This window comes from Sturnira hondurensis, unplaced genomic scaffold (genome assembly GCF_014824575.4).
Source record: "Sturnira hondurensis isolate 20B ecotype Veracruz unplaced genomic scaffold, ASM1482457v3 Scaffold0004136, whole genome shotgun sequence".
NCBI lineage: Eukaryota > Metazoa > Chordata > Mammalia > Chiroptera > Phyllostomidae > Sturnira > Sturnira hondurensis.
The window spans coordinates 50,893,255-50,913,678 of record NW_028076767.1 but is presented as its reverse complement, the minus strand read 5'-3'; positions in this window follow the sequence as shown (position 1 = coordinate 50,913,678).

The window sequence follows — 20,424 nt, the reverse complement described above, 5'->3', positions numbered from 1 at the left end:
GAGCAGGAACATGCAGAGCTATTTTATACAGCAACAGCTTTGCAGCTAACCTCTGGCATGGCCATTTAGCATATCTATAACCTCTAACTGGTTGCATAGATATGTTAAATAGCCATGGCCATGCTTTTGAGCCAGGGGGGTGGAAGTGACTTCCACCCAAGATGTAACTGGGGGGCAGCTCCCCCTGGTTACAGTGCCTGTGTGAGAGTTTGAAGAAGATTGGCTCCATTACATGGGGCCACACCTCCCCAGACTCATGATGGCAGCCCAGTAAACTTGGAATAATACAAGAATGTTGGCAGGTGTACCTGATTGTAGGAGGAGTCAGAAATGGGAATTTAAACCTAGACACAGCAGCCATTGAGAAGAGGACCACATGGCTGTGACAGTAAAGAGAGAACCAGGAGGTTTGTCCAGGGTGGAGAACCCCGCAGCTTTGGGGTGCTCCTTTAGGCCACATGGCTTAGGAAGTAGGAGAGACTTTGCCTGGAAGAAGGGTGAAAGGACTTTTGTTGGTGGGCCATGAGAAGGTGCCACATGGCTTCAGATTCATTGAAGATCCTGGAGGCGACACAGCTGGTGGTGCCGGGAGCCTGGATTGCAGACTTCTACTTCTACTTTTCCTGAGATACCGGTATCCCGGATTAGGGCAGAGGGAGAAGGAGGGACTGTGTACATCTGTGGGTATCCTAAAGGACTTTGATATTTTAATGAAGACATTAGGTCACTACTTTAAGTCTATAAAGCTTTAAATAAACATTTCCTTTCCTTTTCACAAGACTCTGGCATTGAGAGATGTCTTTCCTCTGGCGGCAGACAATGCCAACCCAGTCAGGTGTGTCCTTTCAGTAATAGTATATCTATCATACCCACCTTTGGCCCCGTTCTGTAACAAGTCTACTTAGCAATTTTCTAGTAAAACAGAAAATATGTAAATTAAATGAGGTCTTTAAATCTCATCACTGTTACCATCAAACAAAAATCTGGAAAGCATATCTTTGATGATGTTTTAGATAAGACACTGAACAATGTTTAACACTATCGAACATATGGAATGAAGGTTTACTTACGAAACTTTTACTCCATGGCATTATAATGACATCCAGTGGCTGCCTCTTTAAATTATGTATATTTAGATATTGCATCCTTTTCAATCACAGGGTAACTTAGTCTTCTCTGAAACTTGTTCTCTGTGCATTTCCAGGCTCTTCTATAAAAAATCTGTAATTTCAAAGGTCACCCAGCTAAAGATAAAGTTTAAATAGGAAGAATTGTATAGTGAGCAAATTATCCCCAGCTTCTTTCTGCTTAATAGTGAATTCACCCTAAGGGATGAATATGACACTCACTCTCATCTCCTCACTTAGTTACCCTTGAGGCTACTCAACTCTGTGGGCCCCAAAGGGAACTTCAGAAGGGCTTGACCCTATGCCAGTTATTGTCAACCTTTTTCATCTCAGTGTACACATAGACTAATTACTAAAATTCTGCAGCACACCTAAACTATATATTTTTGCTGATCTGACAAAATAATTATAATTTTGATTCACTCACACCAGACAGCTATTGTTGTGTTGGCTCTTGTTTTGTTTGTTTGTTTGTTTTTTAATTTGACAATCTAAAGGAAAAGATGTCAGTGACCCTGACTAAATAGTCAGGTATTGCATGTTTTAAAAATTCTTCTGGTACACCAGTTGAAATCTCTGTCCTATGCTGTTTTAATATCATTTAAACTGATCTATTAGCTGTTCACCTGTGTCTGTATCTCAGGTTGGAGCCCAGCTATTCTCTTCACAGTCATTTATCTCTGCCAGCAAAATGCACTTACAAAGTCTTGGGACAGTCTTAACTCATCTGCCCTCAAATGATGTATTTTTATTTTATTATTTCTATTTAGGGAATTTTAAAGGGGTTACCTTAGCAACTGCTGCAATGTACATTTTCCGCTGGGATTTTCTTAGTCTGACTTTTTATAGCAATGCCAAGTTAACACAGCATAAGAGTGTGAGCACTTTCTTTACAGAGCAAACTTTCAATCTAGGTCACGGTGTTTCTCAGACGAATCTTCCCTTATGTCTTCACAGTTTTTCCATAATCATGATTTACTTGGAGACATTTTATGACTCCAAGTAAATATTACCTGTTTTTAAATAAAGAAGTGGCCATGCAGAAAAAGGATGGGATGATGCAAGACATAGATATTATAGCTTTTGTTAAAATGCTAAGGGTAGAACAACAAATTAAGGGAAAATTAAGGGAATATCTAAAATGATGAATACAATTTATGATTATGACTCATGTGACTCTGAGAGTAGAAAAATAATATTCAAATAATTTTGTATTTATAACCCATTTAGGCTCTGAGATTACTTGGTTAATGGTCAAAAAACAAAATAACAGGAAGAGGGAGTTAGTCATATGCAAGCATTTTAAAATATGATATACTATACATATACCTTATATATATATCATATTGTATGTATTATGTAATATAAACTACAATAATGCTTGAGGAAGAGAAATTATTTTTGATTACATAATTTTGGCTTATAAAAAAGATCACACCATGGGGAGATGTTGATCAAATAATACAAAATTTTAGTTTTGTAGGAGGAACAAGTTTTGGAGATCTAATGTGTATCATTAAATTAGCTACAGTTGACTACAGTTAAGAATATTATTGACTACAGTTAAGAATACTGTATTGTGTACTTGAAATTTGCTAAGAGAGAAGTCTTAGTTGTTCTTACCACACACACAGAAACAGAAAAGGTAACTATGTGAAATGATAGATATCTTAATTAGATCACTGTAGTAATTATTTCATAATGTATATGTATATGGAAACATTATATTGGATACCTTATATGTGTTTAATATTTATAATAAATGAATAAATATTCTCAAGTTAAAAAAGATTGTGTAATTTTAAAGTACAAAGTGTTAATCATATCTCAATAGTTAAGCTATTTGAAGAGTTGATAATCGACATAACTAGATTGCACTTCCCCAGTTTTGTTAAGAAATATAGTATTCTCATGCCCTGGCTGGTGTAGCTCAGTGGATTGAGTGTGGGCCTGAGAACCCAAGGGTTGCTGGTTCAATTCCCAGTCAGGGCACATGCCTGGGTTGTGGGCTAGGTCCCCAGTAAGGGGCACACTAGAGGCAACTACACATTGATGTTTCTCTCTCTTTCTCCCTCTCTTCCCCTCTCTAAAAATAAATACATAAATAAAATATAAAAAAAGAAATGTAGTATTGTCTATGAATAAATTTTATAGGTGAAATTTGGTTTTCTAAATACTGGAATGTATGTGCGTACTTAATGGGAATGTCAAAAATATATTACATGTATTCTTGCTTCAGTGTAAAGCCTGTAATGCTGTCACTGTTGGGACACTGAGAGTCAGATAAAAATAAACTCAAGAAGAAAAATGGTTCCCAAAGCCCATCTCTGGTTCCTAGTCAGCTAATTCTTTTTTTAAAGTAAGAATGATAAAAGATTTCTTTAAAGTTTTTGATAATAGTCAATATACTTAATGGATATATATAGTGCTATATATTGTATTATATAGCATGCAAAATGCATTATGGAATATGGAATATACAAATTACTTATGTATCTTGTTTTTTAAATTCTCATTCTACTGTACTTCTACCTTAATATGAATAAATTCTAAAGACTTTATTGGATGTGTTTGAGATGTATTCTGATAAAGTGATTTTACTAAAATGCTAATAAAAGGAAAGGTATTTAGCTTCTGTTGATTTCTCAATGATTCCTGAGCATAGTTGCCACGTTCCACACTATAACCCTGGAATACCTTTTTAAAATATATTTTATTGATTATACCATTACAGTTGTTCTATTCCCCCTCTTCATTCCCCTCCACCTGCACACTCCCTCCACCAGCATTCTCCGCCCCTTAGTTTATAACCACGTGTCTCAAGTTCTTTAGATTCTATATTTCCCCCACTATTCTTGCCCTCCCCCCTATCTATTTTCTACCTACTCTCTATGCTATTTTCTGTGCCTTCTCCCCCCTTCTCCTCCTCCCACTCCCCTGTTGCTAACCCTCCATGTGTTCTTCATTTCTATGGTTCCACTCCTGATCTAGCTGTCCTCTTAGTTTGCTTTTGTTTTAGGTGTGGTTGTTAATAACTGTGAGTTTGCTGTCCTTTCACTGTTAATATTTTTCATCTTCTTTCTCTTATATAAGTCCCTTTAGCATTTCATATAATAAGGGCTTGGTGATGATGAACTCCTTGAACTTGACCTTGTCTGAGAAGCACTTTATCTGTCCTTCCATCCTATGTGAAAGTTTTGCTGGATAAAGCAATCTTGGCTGTAGGTCTTTGGATTTCATGACTTGGAATACTTCTTTCCAGCCCCTTCTTGCCTGGAAGGTCTCTTTTGAGAAATCCGCTGACAGTCTGATGGGCACTCCTTTGTAGGTGACTGTCCTCTTATCTCTCGCTGCTTCTAGGATTCTCTCCTTCATTTTAGTCTTGGCTAATGTAATTATGATGTGCCTTGGTGTGTTCCTCCTTGGGTCCAACTTCTTTGGGACTCTCTGGAGCATCTCTTTGAGCATCCTGGATTTCCTGGAAGTCTATTTCCTTTGCCAGACTGGGGAAGTTCTCCTTTATTATTTGTTCAAATAAGTTTTCCATTCGTGGCTGTTTCTTTCCCCCTTCTGGTACCCCTATAATCCGGATATTGGAACGTTTAAAGATGTCCTGGAGGTTCCTAAGCCTCTCCTCATTTTTTTGAATTCTCATTTCTTCATTCCTTTCTGGTTGCATTTTTCGTTCTTCCTTCTGGTCTATTCCATTGATTTGAGTCCCAGTTTCCTTTCCATCGCTATTGGTTTCCTGTGTATCTCCCTTCATTTCAATTAGTTTAGCCTTTATATGCTCCTCTAATTTGTGACTATAATCAACCAGTTCTGTGAGCATCCTGATAAACAGTGCCTTGAATTGTGCTTCTGAGAGGCTGGCAATCTCTCAGTCACTGAGAGTTATCGGCTCTGGGACTTTGAGTTCTTCTTGCACCATCTTTTGGGCTGTTCATGCCTGTTCCGTAGCGGGATGGGAGCCCTAAGGTGTTCACCAGAGCAGGGCAACTAAGTCGCTGGGTTGTGACGCTGTATGTGTGGGCGGGGTCAACAAGGAACAACGGCATCCCGTCTGCCGCAGCTGCCACTGTTACTGGCCCGAGCATTTCGTCCCACTGCACGCCAGTGTGCCACCGCTGTCAGCCCTCGCCCCCTGGGGCCTGCGTGGTCCGTCTCACTGTGTGCGAATGTGCGACCTCGGTCAGTCTGCCCCGCACCCCAACTGGTTCCGGACTGCCTGCGCGCCTAGGTCGGGGGATCTGTCCTGCCCGACCCTGCTCACTGCTGGTTCCGCCCCTCTTACCGCCCCCGTTTAGTGGTTGTCGGACTTCCATATAACTCAATTTTCTTTTTTTTTTTTTGCTGTGTCTTTGTTCTCCAAAACTTTGTTGTATTCAAACTTGGTTGTGGGAGAAGGCACAGTGTTTCCACCTATGCCTCCATCTTGGCGGAAGTCTCACCCTGAAATACCTTGAACTATTAGGTTTGGGAATAAACATTTGCTGCCACACTGAAGACAATAGACTTGCTTTACTTTTAAACTATTTTTTTCTGTTTTTCATATTTTCTCTACTTTTTGTTATGTTTGCCATTATCTATTTTCTCAGCCTGTCTTAGTAATGCCTCTCCCTTTAGTTCTCTATGCTGTGCTGTTATGGACAGAAAAATCAGAATAAATACATTTGGATTATACATAAATTTAACAAAGGTTTGTGAAGCAGAATTTTTGTGTAGAGCACTGTACTAAACCACTAACAGAATACCAAGGTGTCTAAGATGTAGACATCTGACATATAGCATCTTTCTCTCAATATTTTTTAGTTAGAGCAGTTTTATATTTCTAGAAAAATTGAGGGATTTCCCATATACCCCCTACTTCCACACAGGCAAACAAACAAGCCTCCCCCATTACTGACATCACTCACCAGAGTTTGTTACAGCTGATGAACCTATAATACATCATAATCATTTCAAATCCACAGTTAACATTACAATTCACTGTTTATGTTGTACATTCTATGGTTTGGACAAATGTGTAATGGCACATACTTAGAATTATGATATTTTACAGCCCATTTTCACTGGCCTAAAAAGCCTCTATGCTCCATCTAGTTATCTTTCTCCTCTCCCTCAGACCCTGTCAACCACTGATATGTTTCACTGTCGCCATAGTTTTGTCTTTTCCAGAAATGTCATAGAGGGGAAATCAAAATGTACTAATCCTTCTCAGACTGGTCTTTTTCACTTAATAATACATGTTTAAGTTTCCTCCATGGCTTTTCATGACTTGACAGCTCATTTCTTTTTAGTACTGAATTACATTCATTGTATGGATGTAATTCATTGTTGATTCATTCACATATTGAAGGACATCTTGGTTACTTCCAGAATTTAGCAACTATGAATAAAGCTGCTATACACATCCATGCCCAGGCTTTGTGTGGACAAGTTTTCAACTCCTTTGTGTAAGTGTTAAGGAGGGTGATTGTTGTATTATGTGATAAGAGTATGTTCCGTTTTGGAAGAAAGTACCAAACGGTCTTCTAAAGTTGCTGTACATTTTGCATTTCCAGTAGCAATGAATGAGAGTTCCTGTTGCTCCAGGTTTGGGCTACAGTGATGTCTCATTGTTGTTTTAATTAGCATTTTCCCAATGAAATGAGAGGTGACCTTTACATTGTACCATTTTCCAAGATATTGATTTTGATCTCTCTCTCTCTCTCTCTCTCTCTCTCATCTGTCTCTGTCTCTCCATTTTCTTACTGAGAATCACATTTAATTCCATTGTTTCAGCCACCTCTCCCATACACGTAGGAACAAAAACTTGTAGTACTTCTAACACTCTCCAAGATGATTGAAAAATGTAAATTTGTTTTGGTGCACTGGAGGATTCCAACTCGAGAACCTCTTAGGATATTTTTTTATAAACATCAACTGGACTAATTATTAATGAATTGCGTTGGCTGTTGGCTGAAAAATCTCAGAATCATTAAAAAAGTTATGCTTTGCTTCAATTTTTAAATCTGATCAAGTCCTGTTGGCTCACCTTCTTAATGTCTTTTACACCTACATCTCACATATATTAATTTTTATCCCCAACAGGGCAGCTTATTACTGGAGAACCAACGGAGGTGGCAGGACTGGCTGAGGTATCACACTTGATGGGGTTCAGAGCTCTGCGCATTGGTCAATGCTGCCTCGCTTTGGAAGATTCGCACACCTCAGAACTCTTTCTCATTTGCGTTTGTTCACCTCTTTTTTCAGAAGTTGGACTTTGCTACATTGCAACTCCTAGAGCAACTCCTTATAACTGAAGAGTTTCATAAGGAAACTGAGGCTCACTATTCATGTACACATAAATTTATGTGGACAATGTAAGATCAAAATGCCAGTTAAGGAAATATTATACAGGATTAGTGAGAAATAAATTGTATTTCTATTTTTAATTCTTCCTTGAATTTTTTGCTGTTGATATAATAGTGTAATTTATACTCCTCAAGCTAACCTCTACCCGAAACATTCTCATTTTTCTGAAATCCCTGTATATCACCTGTAACGAAGGTGAACATTTGCCAGACCATATTTTCTGTACTGTCACATCGTTTGCTCATACAGCTCCCTTGCCTAAAATGCACACCTGACCTTCTACAAACACATTTCTTCTTTCCACTTTCAGCCTTTCCTGATGTCCCCAGCTCTATTTTCTCTCGCCATCAGCTACAGTGTTATCTGTGCTCCAATAATAAATTATTTTTATTAAAAATATTTTTAGCAATAATAAGTATGTATGGCTTGAAGACAATTATATAGCCAGTCTGTACACCAACGATGAGAATATAACAGCATCCTGAAACTTCCTTTGTGTCCCTTCCAAAGCATTGTTCTCACACTTGTTGCCAAAGGCAGCACAATCCTAACATCTAACCTCCAATGTAGTTTTGCATTTTTAATGAACTTCATGTAATGAAATCATTCTGAATGTATTTATGTCTTTGGGGTTTTTTGCTCAACAATATGTTTGTGGTATCCATTTATATTTTGTGTAGCAATAGTTCACTTACTTTCCACAACTCCACAGTATTGTCCTATGCATATGGAATAGATTATTTATCTATTCTAATATAGATGGGCCTTTGAGTAGTTTCAAACTTTTAATCATTTCAGTAGTGTTTCCATAATTGTCCTCTATATGCTTTTGACTTTCGTGAACACATGTATGCATTTCCGTTGGTTACATACTTTGTAATGAATTGTTGCATCATGAAGTAGTCATGTGCTCAGCATTAGCATACATCGCTAAACAGTTTTCTAGTAGGTTGTACTAATTTACTAACTCATCAGCAGAATACAAAAACCTCAATTGCTCTGAATTCTCGCCAACATTTGGAATTTTCCGTCTTTTTAATGAGGACTTTGTCAGCGTTATACTTTTCTACTTTCTGGCTGGTTATTTTACATTTTGTAAAATTGTACTAAAAACCCTGGCTGGGTGGCTTAGTTGGTTGGTGTGTCATTCCATACACCAAAAGGTTGCTGGTTGGATTCCTGGTCAGGGTACATACGTAGGATACGGGTTCGATCTTGGTAAAGGTGTGTATAGGAAGCAACCAATCAATGTTTCTCTCTCATATCTATGTTTCTCTTTCTCTCTCTCCCCCCCTTCTTCTCTTCAACAATAAATAATAAAATATCCATGGGTGAGGACTTTAAAAAATTGTGCTAAAAACACAACATCCTTTTTCACTCTTTTAATATTGTGTTTAATTGAATGAAGATATGTAGTTCACCCTTTTAAATTTTCTAGAATAATTTGACTAACATTAGTGTTTTCCCCTTCAAATATTAGGAATAATTGTCTAACAAAGCTTTCTATACTTGCAGTTTTCTTAGTTGAAAAAATGTTACTTATAGATTGTATTTCTTTAGTAGATATAAGACTACACAAGGTCTATCTGAAAAAAGTTCAGCCATTGCTAATATAATGAAAGTGGTTTGTGTTACATTGATGTAACCTGGCAGCCAAAAAAAGTGGACAAGAATGTGCACAAGTGAACAATGATGACTTCACTGTACTAGTCAGTGGGGATGGTAGACACCATTGAGTGAGCATGTGCACTGTGTGGCCATCCCATTCAAAATGACTGGGTGAGTACAGCAATGAATCTGCATCAGATTTTGTGTTAAGCTTGAACATTCTTCCATGGAAACCATTCATATGATTCAGAAGGGCACAGCTAGGAGCAACTGGTGATTGGCAGCTTCATCACGACAACATGCCTGCTCATGCAAAATGTCTCATCCAGTTTTTTGACAAAACACAAAATCACCCAGGTGACTCAGTACCTGCTGGAGAGGAGATTTGGCACCCTATGACTTCCAGATTTTCCCAAAGCTAAAATCACCTTTGAAAGGGAAGCAATCTCAGACATTTGTTGATAAGATTTGGGAAAATATGACAGGGCAGCTGGTGGCAGTTGGGAGAACTGTGTGAGGTCCCAAAGTGCCTATTTTGAAGGGGACTTAAGTGTCGTTGTCCTATGTACAATGTTTCTTGTATCTGGTATTTTCTTCAGTAAATGTCCCTATTTTTTATGTTACATGTCTGGATACCTTCTGGACAGAACTCATATTACTGGGCATTATCATAAAGCAATTCAAAAAACTGTGCTATAATATTTGTAATATCTGTATGGTTTATACTGTTCTTTTTTTAGGAGACATAAGTATTTTGTAAATTCTCTCTTCAATTATCACACTATGGGGTTATCAATTTCATTATTTTTTAAACAACTAAATTTTGGTCTTGAGATTTCTCCTCTGTTTGCTATTTCATTAATTTCTGTTCTTACCTTTACCATTTTGTTACTTCTTTATTTGCCTTAATTACTTTTCCTTGAGATGAATAGATATTGAAATTCTTGGCCTGTGTGTCTTTTCTCCTTTCTAATATTATGCCTTAAGGCTATGCATTTCCTTGGAAACGTATTATTTATATATATATATATATATATATATATATATATATTTTTAATATATATTAAATGCCAACAAAATTTTCTTACCTGTTGGCCTTCACTTACTTTGAAATCTTTACAATCTTAGTTGTAATTAAATTATAATAATCCACGTCATGTTATCTTTAGATAGGGTAGATTGGTGGCAAAATTTCTGAATCATTTCCCATCCCCATAGTTTTGCCTTTTCTATAATTTTATATTGTATTATCCTAGGAAGAAACTCAGAAGGCTATGGAAAGTAGAATCCTGGACTCAAGCAATCCTTTTGCCAAAACTTGAACTGGTACTTTCCAGTGATTTATGCAACAGCATCAGTGTGTGTGTTCCCCGCTTCTCAAACTACAAGGGAAGTTTCCATTTTGTTCTGTTTGATTATATCTTGCTTGGCTAGGGATATTTTCCTTCTTGGACTTCATTCCTAAACAAGCCCCTTACTTTCTAGTGAGAAATGTTTATAAACAGGACCACCTCTATGCTCACCTTCAGAGTGAGCTGGACATCAGGCAAATATTTTATGCAGGGTCCTTTCGATATCTACAACATGATTTTTAAATACATTACAGTATTCTTGAGTCAACATAAGGTATAGTGATTTATTATGAAGATTTTTTTAACTATGTAGAGATAAGGCACTTAAGGTGTTTATTCATTGGCACACACGGCGGTTTTTGCAGTATCCACGCACGACCTCTTTCTGTTCAGGTGCCGGAATGGTTTCTGTGGGTGTGTTCTACATTGTTGAATGGCTGTCCCAGGCTAGCTTCGTATTTCCAATATTCAAGGGGCAGCATTGTTACTAATTACAATGCTTTGGTTCTTTGGAACTTCTTTGTATGTAGATAACATAGATCTTGGCTCTGCAACCTCTTAAAACTATTCATTTAACACTGGTTACATTGTTACTTATGATGCTGCATCATCTAAGTATGCTGCCCTTAAATACCAGTCTTTGTTTTGTTTTGTTTTTTGTTGGTTTTTTTACATCTTAAGACCTTTTGTTTCCTTCAAATGTGATTTGGGCAATATGTTTTTATAGCACAACTTTTAAGGCAACTGAACTGACAATAAATTCATGTAACAAAACTTCCAGCAAATCTTTATACTTACAACTGAGTATCATTGATAATTTTCTAGTGCTTGCAGGAAAATGTGAATAATAATTTATTTCTTGGTCATGTTAAATTTCCTACTTGGATTTTGCAGCTTAAACTATGTATCATTCATCAGTGTCTTCCCTACAACACTTTAGGCAATAGTACTGCATTCCTAGAACGTGATTTTGTTCAATGCTTTTCCTACGAGGCCACTAGCGGAGAGCACAGGCAAGCGCTTGTTGTCAGAACAAGAAGAGCATCCTATTTGCATAGGAACATCTATCCTCACCTGGCACAGTTAAAACTGGGAGGGCATGATATCATCCATATTTGAAGTCAAGAGGTGAAGTCACGGTCTTGAAAGCCCTCCGAGGACAACCTGGCACATGAACCAGGGCCAATAGGGGAGACGGAGTAAAAGTCACAAACTTTAAATATAAAGACACGGATAATAAAAGTGAAAGGGAGAGAGATTTCACATGCATATAATAATAAAAACCCCGTTGTAGCTATGTTAATAACAATGCAGGATGTAAGGCAAGGATAACTGTTACAAATGAAAAATGACATTTTATAATGATCAAAAAGTTCATTCAGTGGGAAAAATATAATGATAAATGTGCATTCACCTAAAAAATTACCTTCAAAGAGTATTTGAGATTGTGAGTAAAATATGTGATCATAGGTTTACCACTAAATACACCCATAATGTTTTTTTAAATAGCATGTTAACTTTGACCTCTTTAGTATTTTGAGAAACATATTATTTGCTACTTAGCTCTTCCCTCATTTGACTTCCTAATTCCTGAAGTGAAAACTGCTGGTTTAGAACAAACTGTGAGTCACTTGGAGGCTACTGACTATAATTTATGTAATTGCCACCAGATGGCAGTAGTTATCTGCTTTACAGTGTACACTGAACAGTTAAATCTCTTCACAAATGTCAATAATAAAAGAGGGTATGAAGAAAGCCAATCATTTTCTTTTTAACACCAGAACCTTGTTATAGTGTTATAGAATAATTATTTTATTTAACACATATTTTAAAGACTTCATATATGTCAATCATAACAGAATCAAGAAGAGATACAAGTCTTGCCTGCAGGGAGATTGTGGATTACTAGGTCATATTGACAAGTCTAGAGGAAACAACAGTACTGTGTGAGAAGAAATAGAGACTGGACGTATAGGAGTCCATCTGCGTGGGTTGCGTGTACACCAAATCTGACTTAAATCAGGGAGGGTTTTCTGGAAAACGTGGTCCTCTATCAGAGACAATTACTACCATTTGATGAGAGCTATTGATTGCAAATTAAAGCATCAAGGCTACAGAATGGTAAAAGTTAGCTGGCAAGATACATGTGAAAAAAAGTACTCCCCAAAGAGAAGTAGTATGTGTAATGCCTAGAGTTTGTATGAAAATTTTAAAAAAGACTTATTATGGCTGAATTCAGAGAACTAAAAATCTCAAATAATTTAATTAATTTATGTTGAACTATAAGCTGAAGCAATATTTAAAGAGCCATTAGACCTTCAGGCCCAGACTGTTTTGCAGGTGATTTTTGTCAAACGCTTAAGGAATAACAGAAATTCCTCCTTAGAGATTTATTGTAGCAAACAGATGAAGGAAAAGAAATGCTGAAGTAGACAACTAATTTTTAGAAAAAAAATATATGAAAAGAATAAACATTTATAGATGTCTGGTTTCCAGTCCAGCATGTAAGAGGCTTAGAAGTCATCACTCCATCCAACAAGAATAAACGAAACAAACTAAGAACCAACAGCTCCTTGGAGATCCATCAGACATGTGAAGCCACAGAGCAAACCACTGCCCCCAAATCTGAGAGGCAGATGGGAGGACACAGAGAATTCCGGCTGACTGTAGTGGGAACCTAGGAGCAGAAATCAACCCTCGCTGGTGGTGGGGTGGGGGTGCATCGGGGCAGGCCTGAACTATAATGGGCAAATTGCTAGAGATGCCGTGTGGAGAAGCCTAAGAGGGAGACAGTTAGAGGGACTGCCCTGCACGTTTATGAGCTTTAACTCCTGGAGCCCTAACAGGTTTGCTGGGAGAACCCGTAAGATCAGAGAAGAACCCCCTTGGGCTTCCAGGAGGGGGAGGGGAAGGAGGAAATGAATCACTTTGAAATACACCAGAGGACTCCGTTCTACTTAACAAGGCCTGACCTCAAGAGGAATCCTTTTAGCAGAGCTTTTCCCAGTGGAGTTTTGTCAGGATCTAGCTGTCCTGGAAGAAGCAAAATAAAATTTCAGCATGGGCTCACTCAAAAGATAGAGGCTTAATCAGAACATTTTCGAATGCTTCACCTCCCCCAAGTTACCACTACATTACTAAAATTCTCTTCACCACAGCTCCATTTACCCAACACGTCAAGTCTGCCTTCCAACAGCAACAACAAAATACAAAATATATTGAAAGGCAAAATGCAATCTGAAGAGGCAGACCCAGCATCAATGCCAGACATCACAGAAATGCTGGAATTATTGGACCATGAATTTAAAACAAAAATGATGAATATGCTAAGGTCTCTAATCAAATAAATGAATAGCATGTAACAACAGATGACTGATGGAAGCAGAGAGGTGGAAATTCTAAGAAAGAAAAATAAATGCTAGAGATCAAAAACATGGTAACAGAAATGAAGAACGCCTTTGATCGATGCATTTGTAGACTGGATGTGGCTGAGGAAAGAATCTCTGAGCTTGAGGACATGTCAACAGAATCTTCAAACAGAAAAGCAAGTAAGAAAAGACTGAAACAAAGAAACAAAAGACTGGAAACATGGAAGGAAATACCCCAAACCTATGGGAGAACCACAAAAGGTGTAACATACATAAGATAGGAATACCGGAAGAAGAAAGCGATAAGGAATAGAAGAAATATTTTCAATAACTATATGTTTCTCTCTCAATTCCTCAGTGTAAAACTCAAATCTAGTCTTTGTTCTCCACTGTTATAATCATCAGCATAGTTAATTGGTAAGTTCTGTAAGTGTTTTTGAAATGTTTCACCAAAGTGTTTCAAAAGAAGAGTCAGTTTCACATTTTATTTATTCAAAAATATATCGTTTGGTTTGAAAAAGATCTTTACTAATACGTGAATTGAGGTATATGGACATTTTCTCCAGAAAACAAACATTAACTGACCCCTGATTATTCAATTCATTAACCGCCTTTAAAAAGAGTACAATTGTTTAGTTTGGGCTTCTCTTAAATGTTTGCCCGGATGTACAGTCTTTGTCCTTTCTGTGCGTATAAAAACCTTAGACTTAAGACCATATAACAAATAGCATTGGCAGGGGGCTATGAGAAAAAAAGCCAGTATGTTAATTAAACAGAAAAAAATGTTCTTCAGAGCACTATAAACTTGACAGGAAGCAAGCAAGGAGAGTCTGGCATGGTGCGCAGGCGCGCTTTCTCCAGACGCCCACATCACCTTTGCAAAGCTCCTCCTCCTTCATGTCTGTGCTAGAGAAGCACCCTGAATATCGGCACCCAATTTCCACCATGGCTGATTAGAATTTCTAGCATCTTTTACTCTTTTTTTTTTTGCCTGTCATACATTGCCATCAACCCATAGTTACAAAATTCCAAATATCTGTCTATCTAAAGCATAAAGCAACTGTAACTATAGAAATGACTTTACAGATATTTAAAGACACAACCTAAAGATCTGAGAAAAGAAAGAACAACATTTCTCAGGGTGGACAAAAATGCATCCCATTAGCCCTCTTTTTTCATGGGTCTTCTTTTTCTTCTTGTCATGTCCTTCCTTTTTTAAACTATTAGTGAAAGTTTTTAGTTTATGGATTCCTTTAGTTTTTACCTAATGTCCCATTGCTATTCTAGCAAGATGTTGGAATATCTTCCTAGAACAGCAATATCTTCTTAGGTTCCTCTAGGCTGGGACAGTTTCTGAAAATACCCAGTTTTTAGACCTTGGCAGTTTTGAGGAGTGCTGGCCAGGTATAGGTAGCAAAGAACCCTCTTCATTGGTCTCTGTGGTTTTCTCATGACTACACTGCACTCATGCCCACCCCTCTACTCTGGGTTGGGGTGAAGATCACAAAGGTTGATGCTACCTTCATCATCATATCAGAGCTCATACTGTCAACATGATTTGTAACCATTGGTGTTGACCTTCCTCACCTGGCTGGAGTGTCGTTTGCCAGGCTTCTCCACTGTAAAGTTACTCTTTCACTCCTTCCCATACAGCGCTCTGTGGAAGGAAGTCACTGAAGGAGTGCGATGTTCCACTATCTTTAATGTAGAACATCTACATAACTTATTTGGGATTATTCTTCACAGGAAATCTGACTTGTGTGCCTCATTTATTGCAATACTTGTGTGCCTCATTTATTGCAATACTAATTTATATCAATGTGAACTCACAAATATTTATTTTATTCTTTGGGCTATAATCTATTTTGTTGCTCAAATTGTTTTAGTTGCTTTATGAGCAATTTCAGTTGCCTCCTTGCCTCTTTAAGTAACCCCTTTAATGTAAAGGAGTTTATTTGTTTAAGCTCTTTTGACTTTCTGGCACTATGAGATGTTCTAGGTTCATCTTGGGTGTTCCCTACCCCAATCTTTGATTCATTCATTTTCTCCAAAGATTTATGATTCCTTTTATTGGAGAATGGTATTAGAAACCACGATTTGGGCATTTGGAGTGCTTTGTTGCTACTGGTGTGTCATTTCTTGCATGTCCTCTCAGCTGACAGAGTGAAGAATTATATGTTTGTGTCCTAAACTGCATTTACACATATCCATAAATATATAAATAGATATATAGATAAGGATGTAGTATGTAATACTAAAGTAAAAAAAAACCATACCAGCTCAGTGCTCTTGTTGATAAAGCTATTCCAACAGAGAGACAGGGTAACAATTCTGATATTGTTAAACAAGGATCCCAGAAATGAACAAGTTAGCATGTGCAAGGTGAATGGCTGGAGCCGAGTCTCATAAAGATCAGCAAGGGGGGTTGATCCCTGAGGTGACAGATGAGTCTTGGAGACACCAGGAAGAAATGTTAAACATAACGTGGACACTGATGATTACATATAGAAGTATTTCCTTTTCTTTTTATTTCTTTTCATTGATTTTTTTCTCTCTTTTAATCTGATTTTCATATTGAATTTATGTATTACATTTGCTTGCTTTCTGATATATATTTAAAACTACAAGTTAATTTTTTTAAATACGTCTTTATAATTCAGAAAGTTGTCATTAGGCTGTAAGTATATTCCTCATGATTTCTCCCTCATCCCAAGAATGTTCTGTTTTTTTAGTGTCACATACATGGTATTTCGTATTGCTTTTCACTTTTACTTTTTAACCTTTATTGTTTATTTGTATGAGTTTGTATTTTTAAAGCGGTTTTAGAGTTACAAAATTGAGAGAAGGTGCCAAGATTTCTCATATACCCCTATGGCCTCATATGCATGGCCTTGCCTATTATCAACATACTCACCAGACAGTACGTTTTTCCCCAAGGACAGACTTTCAGTGATACATATACTCACTCAAAGTCCATCAGTGGCTTCAGGGTTCACTTTTGGTGGTGTGCAGTCTATGACTGGACAAATACCTATTACAGTCTTAAGGGTATTTTCAGTGCCCTAACAATCCAGTGTACTCTATGTATTTTCTCACCCCCTACCCTGCCCCGGCAGTGACTAATCTTTTATTGGCTCCATAGTTTTCATTTTTCAGAATGTCGTATAGTTAGAATCATACACTGTGTAGCTTTTTTCAGATTGGCTTTTTTCACTAAGTAATGTGCACTTAAGATTCCTCTGCATCTTTTCATGGCTTGATAGCTCATCTCTTTTTAGCACTGAAGAATATTCCATTGCCTGGATGTCCCAGAGTTTGCTGATCCATTCGCTTACTAAAGGCCATCTTGTTTCTTTCCAGAATTTGGCAGTTATGAACAAAGCTGCCATAAACACACCTGTGTGCAAGGTTTTGTGAGGGCATAATTTTCAATTCCTTTGAGTAAATGCCAAGAACTATGATTACTGGATTGCAATCCCAAGAGTATGTTTAGATTTATTTTAAAAATGAAAAACTGTCTAACAAGGTACCTTTTTGTATTCCCACAAGCAATGAACGAGAGTTTCTCTTGGCCCGCAGCCTTGTCAACATTTGATATTATCTCTTTTCCAGATTTTGGTCATCGGACAGGCAGATAGTGGCATCTCATTTTATTTTGCATCTCTTTGATGTCATATGGTGTGGACCGTCTTTTCTTCTGCTGATTTGCTTTCTGAATATCTTCTTTGCCTTTTCTATTTTTCATGTAGGACAAAGTTTCAGGGGAATAACTTGTCTGTGCTACCTTGAAGACCTCAGATGCATTCTTTTTTTGTTTGTTTGTTGGTTGGTTGGTTGTTTATTTATTTGTTTGTTTGTTTTTGCTAGGCAAAGATGCCATACTTTCTTTTTTTAAATTAATTTTTAATTTTTTATTTTTCATTCACTTTTAAAATTTTTTGTTCAAGTACAGTTTTGTCTTTTACTCCCTTCCCAGCCAATCCCCCCAGCCCTCCTCACCTCCCTCCCATTTCTACCCCTCTAGTCTTTGTCCATGCATCCTTTATCCTTGTTCCTGTAAACCCTTTTCCCCTGAAATTCCCACCCCTCTCCCCTCTAGTCACTGTCAGCCTGTTCTCTCTTTCAGTGTCTTCTCTATTTCAGTGTCTTCTTATAGCCACTGTTTAAACAGTATCTTGTCTTAGCCTTGGCCATTGTCCTAACAATTTTCTGGGTACATGAGAATGTGGGAGGCCTTCAGGGGCTTCTATGCAGCCATTGCTCACTCATCTCTTTATCTCCCCTGGAAGACTGTTATGCCTGTTCTCATTACCTCTGTTCTCACACCCTCAGAACAGAGCCATAGAATACAAAATCACGCAGATGCATGCTAAGTTTGCTTCCTCACCAACAAGATATCTCACAACTTGCCCTTGGATCATTTAGCTCTTTTTTTCAGTGTCCTTTTTACTGTGTTGGACAAGGACCCAGGGAGTTGGCACCCTTGGCTTATTCTTTTCTGCTGTAAATGTAAGTAATGAACTTTCTAAATCTAAAAGTGACTCATGATGGCTTTACCAGGTGAACTTGTCAGGTCTTGCTTGGTCTTATGTATGAACTCCATGATATTATTTTAAATGTAATATTTAGTATAAATCCATTTTTGTCAATATTTGTACATGCATCAGAAGAATAGACAACCAGAAGTAAAATCTGTCTGTAGAACTTCATTTGTGATTTTGATTGAAAACTTTTTTTGTCTATGGATCAGGTTGAAAGAATTTATATTTTGCAATATTGAGAGATCCAATTCATGAATACTACATTACTCCATTTATATAGGACTTCTTTAATTCCCCTCAATAACATTTGCAGTTTCTATGTAGAGGTCTTGCCTAAGTTAATTGGATTTTCCTTTAGTAGTTCATGTTTTTTATGTTATTTACATTTTTATCTGCTTATTGCAGATATTTTAGAAATGCTATTAATTTTTGTATATTTCCCTTTTATTCAGCTACCTACAAGATCTCTATTTTCTACTTACACATGCAAGCCATTTCCAAAACAGATAGCTTAATTTTTGGCTTTGTAAACTTTTTGTTCTTAATTTCTCACATTGCTAAGATTCTGGTAATGTTTTCTGCAAGCAGTGTTTAGCATGCATCCATGTGTTGTTCTTGATAACTAGAGAAAACTCTTCAATAATTCACCATTAATTATGATACGTAGTAACTTTTTAAAAGACATTCTTCATCAGGTTAAGAAAGTTTCTATTTCTTGGTTGCTAAGAAAATATATTTCCTAATTTCAATTGCATCTCTAAGTAACAATGGCTGAATATTTGATAATAAAAATAGTTTGAGGGGAGTTTAGGATACAGGGTACAAAATTTCTAATATTTCAGTGGCACATTGTGAAACACACAGGTGAAATGACGTAATCCTAGGGCTTGCTTTGAAATAACAGAAAGGGAAGTGTATGGTTGTGGAAGAGGCAGGTTCGCCTGTAGGTTCATGTTGGTTAGGGCTCATTTTACAGTTCCATTCTTTAATATGTTGGGAATCCGCTATAATAAAAATGACAAAATTTAAGTACTTTGAAATAAAGTTTTCAACACATAATTACTTGAGAAATATGTACTGTTTAATTCAGTTTGCCTCAACTTTTCCATTTACCTTTGTCAGTAACAACTGCTATTTTTCAACCTTATATAAGGTTCTTTGTCATTTTATTTTCCATGGCAAACTAACACAGAAGAAACAGAAAATAAAATGAAAAACTGGCCTGAAGTTTTAAAATTATTTTTGGCACATAATATCTGCCCATAAAATTGGTCTCTAATTTATTACTGAGATGATTATAAGCTTGGCTTCAAGTGAAACCATCAGGGGAAAAGAGTTTCTCTTTTGTTGAATACAAAGAAAATGTATGGTTTCCTTTAGAATGGGGATAGTAAAATTTGAATATAGATAGTACTAAAATGTCTCTTTTCAGAACAGATGTAGGAAATGCACATTTAGTTATGTTTCAAAATCTTAGGTAATCACCTTCATGAGTCTCAGCTTAAAATATAAAGGCTTTGGAAGAATCCAGAAATTTGAACTCAGAAATTTAGACTTATTCTTTTTTTTAAAGATTTTAATGTATTTATTTTTAGAGAGAGGGGAAGGAAAGGAGAAAGAGAGGGAGAGAAATATCAATGTGTGGTTGCCTCTCACGCAACCCCTACTAGGGACCTGGCCCACAACCCAGGCATGTGCCCTGACTGGGAACCAAACTGGTGACCCTTTGGTTCTCAGGCCCACGCTCATCCACTGAGCCATACCAGCCAGAGAAGAAATTTAGACTTCTTTCCTTCTTTAATGCTTCTGGTCTAGACTTCAGGCATGAATGAGACTGGGGTTGACAGGATAGAAGACCCTCAGAGACACGACCTTTTCTGTTGCTGTCCCCAATTACTGACCAAACAACAGAAGTGATACGGAGATACAGATTTTTAAAAATCAAAATATCCTTTTAAAATTCATACAAATATATTTGTAGATGTGGAGGTTCAGAGCTAGTTACCCCAAGATGTGCTTCTGTGGCATATCGAAAGGCAACCTTAGCTACTCAGGCTCAAGAGAAACACTT